The following is a 5,559-nucleotide window of genomic DNA, read 5'->3' on the forward strand; positions in this document are numbered from 1 at the left end:
TATTATTATTGTTATTACTATTATTACTATTATTGCTATTATTACTATTATTATTCCCATTATTTTTAGTTTCTGTCACTTTGGGGTTTTCATGGGATTTGACATTTGTGTTTAACTTCTGGACTGTAAGATTAGCTCTGATGCACCCTTGCTTTCCCCAGTCTTTCTGTTGTTTTGTCTCTGAACGATGGACTCTTAACTGATTCCTTCCAGTGAGTTGTATGCAACATCCTGTTTGGATAATGTATTATTTTGAATCCAAATCATAGTGACGTTAGATAGGCAGCTGAAAGTTTGAGACAAATAGCTCTTAAATTATCAGCAAAGTACAAGAAGTTTGCATGTATGAGTGGTATAAGAAACACTTGTTTACAAACACCTACTTTCAATTTCTTAAGCACAAAGAGCTTTGTATGTTTTAGGGTCAGTGTCCGTTACTGGATTTTATGTGCTGATGCGTCACTTCTTGCTCAAAGTGCTTTCTTTGTGTTCATGCTTTACAGTGAAGTCTTGCTATGCTCGTTACTTAAATAAAAGTTTATTAACTGAGTCATGTTCTTTCCCATCTTTTCTTCCTCTGCCCAAACAAAAAGACCTTGACTTTAAAAATGTTGGTTGATCAGGTGCTTAAAACCAATGAACTTCACATTGCTTGCGAATCAGGATGTGGTTCTGTTCCAGCCCACTTTGAAAGTTGCTAGCTGATTTGCATGGGTCAGATGGAGACTGTCATTTGACACGGTTCTGCACTATATCTATGTCTCTAAAAGTGGGAGGCATGGATTAGACAGATGGACCATTAGATGGATAAGACTGGGTGGTAGCACTCAAAAGAGTTGTCAAAAGCTCAACATCCGAGTGTAGACCACAACGAGTAGTGTTCCTCAGGGGTCAGCACTTGAACTGGTGTTGTTTAACTTTGTCAGTGACATTGACAGTGGAATTGAGTGCACCCTCTGCAAGTTGGTTGAGAGCGACCTGTCCTGGGCTGCATCCAAAGCAGCATGGCCAGCAGGTCAAGGGAGGCAATTCTGCCCTCTACTTTACTGTGGTGAGACCCCACCTGGAGTGCTGCATCCAGCTTCAGGGCCCCCAACATAGGAAGGACATGGGTCTGTTGGAGTGAGTCCAGAGGATGGCTGGATGGCCATGAAGATGATAAGAGGGCTGGAGCACCTCTCCCGTGAAGGCCGTCTGAGAAAGGTGGGGTTGTTGAGCGTGGAGAAGCAAAGGCTCCGGGAGACCTTACAGCAGCCTTCCAGTACCTGAAGGGGGCCTACAACAGTGCTGGAGAGGGACTTGTATTTACGAGGGCATGTAGTGATAAGACAGTGTGGGGAAATGGCTTTAAACTGAAGGAGAGTAGGTTTAGATTAGATATTAGGAAGAAGTCCTTTACAGTGAGGGTGGTGAGGCACTGGAACTGGGTGTCCAGAGTAGTTGTGAGTGTCCTCTCCCTGGAAGTGTTCAAGGCCAGGCTGGATGGGGCTCTGAACAACCTGGTTTAGTGGAAGATGTCACTGACCATGGCAAGGGATTTGGAGCTAGTTAACCTTTAAAGTCTCTTCTAACCCAAGCCATTCTATGATTTGTCACATCAGTAATTTTAATCTACATGAATTAATCTTTTCTAACATAAAGGTGTATGTACTTTGTGTTATGTCTTAAGGACCTCTGTATGATTTAAAAACATTAGTGTTTTTCTGAAAATTGATCTTTATAAGTGAAGTATTCTGCAGTGGTTATGGAGAAAGTAATCTGAAAAGAAGCTGAACTATGTAGATGCTGAAGTAGTTGCACAGTAAATGGTTTTGGGATTTTAATACATAAAGTCAGCCACAGGAGGTATTTGAGTAGGTGTTATAGTTTGTATAGTAAGCATGTGTGCTGGATCATGTGGCAGTGACACATCCTCTTTTCCGATCTGGAAGCCAGTATTGGTGTAAATGTTGACTGCCAGTATTTTATGGTTTGGTTAGAAATGTGTTTGATCAACAGTCAGGATACCATCAGTGATGTAGGCAATTCTTTGAAACATAAGCACTTCAGTAATGCATTTGTTGCTAAATAAAAGATAAAATAAAAAGATAGCTTGTTTACTTGTTTGAAGTCCATGGTGCATTTTCAGACTCTTCTTTACTTGCTCTCTGACAGCCAACTGCCCAGTTTCCCAGGTTACACTCAACAGTGATAAATTCCCACCTTCAAGTCTAAGGACTGCTCTGAGCTCTTTTCCTGTTTTCATAGCGTTATTTGTGGAAAAGAGGCAGACCAGAGAGAGTTTTCAAAACATGCTCCAGTTATGTCAAGTTGTCATTGCCAAAGCCTCTGCTGAGAGTAACTCTTGAACTTGGCATGCAGTGCTCCACTTTTAAGTACTTACTTTTCGCCTTCAGCCCTTTGAAGCTTGGAAGTTGCACTGATATAACTCTGTTTTATTTGAGTTTACTTTTTATTTCAACCTGTCAGTGTGTTTGTGTATTATCCTTTGCTTGTAAACACTTTAATATCTGATTTGTTTGCAGTACTGATTAGTAGTCTTGAAACCCAACAGTATCCTCAAGGAGAGTTTTCTGTACACATTATAATTGGAAAGGATATTCTACCTATATGCATGTAATTGTGAATCATTTTTTTGCAATAGAGAGCTTCATTTTAAGAGTTAGGAAATGTTTTTAATTAGCATTTTATTAATAGTTAATTTCTTTTTGATTGTTTTGGTTTTTTGGTAGGTAGAGATGACATTAAATTAGAATGTCTTCTTTGCAATATACGCTTCTATTATTGGCTTCTTTAGGGGATATACTTGTTTTCTGGACTTAATTGAGAATTTGATGGAGACATGTTCCAGACAGAATTAAGATCCTGGCAGCTGGTCATCTTGCGACTGACTGTTGCAGGAAAGAAAGGACTTTTTTTGGAGTTCGGTACCTTGCAGTTGCTGTGTTTCTCTACATTCAGCAGTGAGACTAAGAAAAAAAATCGTATTGTTATCAACACAATAAAACTTACAGCTAAGTCAATATTGACTTTACTGTTTAGAACTTGATTGCTTTTCTTAATTCCCACCTAAAATTTGATGTTTTTTCTATTGTATAATAAGCAAATTTGAAAGCAGTCTTAATCTATGGGGGAATAGCTGAGAGGGTGTTGGTTTTTTCATGAGGATGGAGCGTTATTCAATAATTGAAATCAATGGCTGACACCAGATTCAGCTTCTCCCACAGGTTCTTCTGGGGACTGAGTATGGGTAACTTTCTTCAATTCTTATTTACTGATGAAAAATATGACAATAATCAAAAACAGTACAACAGTCAGCAAATCTCATGAGTGTTTGCTGAATGACAGCATCCTGAATGCTCAAATAGAGCATTATGTAGATAATAATGTAGAATATTAGTATTTTCTGTTTTTAGGGGTATTTTGTAATTTGCCTGTCAGTGTAAGCATCTTATTTGGTAGTTGTATGTACTTTGACTGGAACTAAATTTTGTGAAATTAGAGAAGGTTCTTGGCCTTACCATAAGGCCCTGCACTTGCGCTTCCAAGCTGGAACCTTGTTCTGTGTGTTCTCTGCATATTTATTCCAGGAGGCACAAAAGGAAAGAGCAGGTGGCTACCTGTAGTTCTAGAATATGTGCATCTATCTGCATGTCAAGAAATAAATTACTATTTTAGACCTTTTGCGAGTGCTTCTCAGCGACTGCTTTTTGACATCCCTTCAGCCCCCTAGAGCCTTTATCTCCTCACTTTTATTATAATCACCTGGATTATTCTCCTTTTTAAAAAAGTACATTTGGTTTGGAGATACTAATTCTTAGTGATTCCTAATGAAACTCTAAGAGTAAAATTTTGATTTTTTTTGTTTCTATGCTTTGTTCACAGAACTACTGTACAACTAATTCAACTAATTTCAAGTGGTCAGGGAAAACTTTTTATTCTCCTTACTGTCCTATGTTGTTAGTGCCAATGTGTTAATGGACTGGTTTGTTTGTTTTCTTTTGGGTACAATTTTGCTCAGTAAGTAAACTTATGAACTGCTGCAAATGTCTACTGGCTCAGATTTAAAACTTTGCGTTGAAATGAGTTTCCTCTAACTGAATACTGCTGTACTATTCAGTTCAAAATGAAGTCAAAGAACAGGATATATGTAATGTGTGGGGACAGTGAGGGGAGTGTATGCTTTTACTGGGACTTACCAGATACAGAAACATTTCTAAAAAATAATATTTTTAGAAAAGGAATGGTTTTGCTTAATAATTTCCTTAGTGATAGTATATTCCTTTTGCAGTTCTATGTGATACTTTGTTTTCAGACCAAAAAGGAGTCCTGTCTGGGGAGTTATTTTGCTCTCTGAATTCAAGCCTATTTTATATAGGATAGTTAATTCTGGACACAGATAGTAGATAAGAAAAAAAGACAGGAAAATCCTATGATTAATAGGTGTAGTTGGGAGCACCCAGTAAACAGTCAGGAAAGTCTCTGCAGAAGTTGGCCCAGTCCTGGGCACAGGTGTGTTTTGTTGGTGGTACTTCAAAAAAACCCACTGGTGCAACTTGCAGACAATCTTACAAAAGTTCCATAATCTGATTTCCTTGTTTTGGGTTAGATTTTAATGGTGCTCAAGTGATCTTTTTTTTTTCTTTTAAAGTATAATTTTGCAAATAAATCCATATTTAAAGAACGTAGTAAATGCAGAAATCCATCTTTGAAATGTTAGTTATTTGGAGTTTATATTATGTCTTTAGTGCAAGTAATTAGTTAATTCCTTTCATTTGTTTTCCAGAGTTTTCTGTTATTCATAAATGGCTCTTCAGAACTTAAAAAAAATAGAATTATCAATGTTAAAAAACCCTTCAGTAAAATTGCAAGGAAAAATGGCTGCTTGTGACATTTTACATGCATGTGCATTTATATTTTATTTTGAAAAGTGAACAAAGATTCAGAATGTTTCCATATAAAAACTTTTTGGCCTCAGTCTGCCCCAGCATAAGAATTCTGATTCTGTAGGAGTTTCTTTACAAAAGGATTTTTTTCTTTGCTAACACAAGACAAACAGATCTGGAAACCAAAATACTGAGCGACAGTGCTTCAACGTCACATTTCTAACTTGGCTTGTGTATACTTTTCAATAATTACTTGCATAGGTTCTTAGAAATATGAAGTGTATCTTGTTTGGTGTGTATAGTAATACAAATTTCTTGCTGACTATATTTTCAGGAATATCAAAAGTATGCATGAAGTTGAGTTTTCCTAGGGGGTAGATCTTTGCAAATGGTTTTAGAAAAGCACCTGTAACTGCTGGGAAAGTCTTGTTCAAAATTCACTGGCTTAAGCATCGCTTGATCTCTGGATCCCAAATTTGATTTTAGTATCACAGAAGGGTTTGGGCTGGAAGGGGCCTTTAAAGATGATGTAGTCCAACCCCTGCCATGGACAGTATGATGAGGGGAAGAGTGTTAGAGATCTGTGTAAGGCACTTGATTTCTCACAAAGCTGTGAATATGTTAGCACATTTCACAGACTCCTGCACTGCAGAAGAGAAACAATGCCTTCAAT

Source organism: Corvus brachyrhynchos, unplaced genomic scaffold, assembly GCF_000691975.1.
Source record: "Corvus brachyrhynchos isolate BGI_N302 unplaced genomic scaffold, ASM69197v1 scaffold14, whole genome shotgun sequence".
In the NCBI taxonomy this organism is placed as follows: Eukaryota; Metazoa; Chordata; class Aves; order Passeriformes; family Corvidae; genus Corvus; species Corvus brachyrhynchos.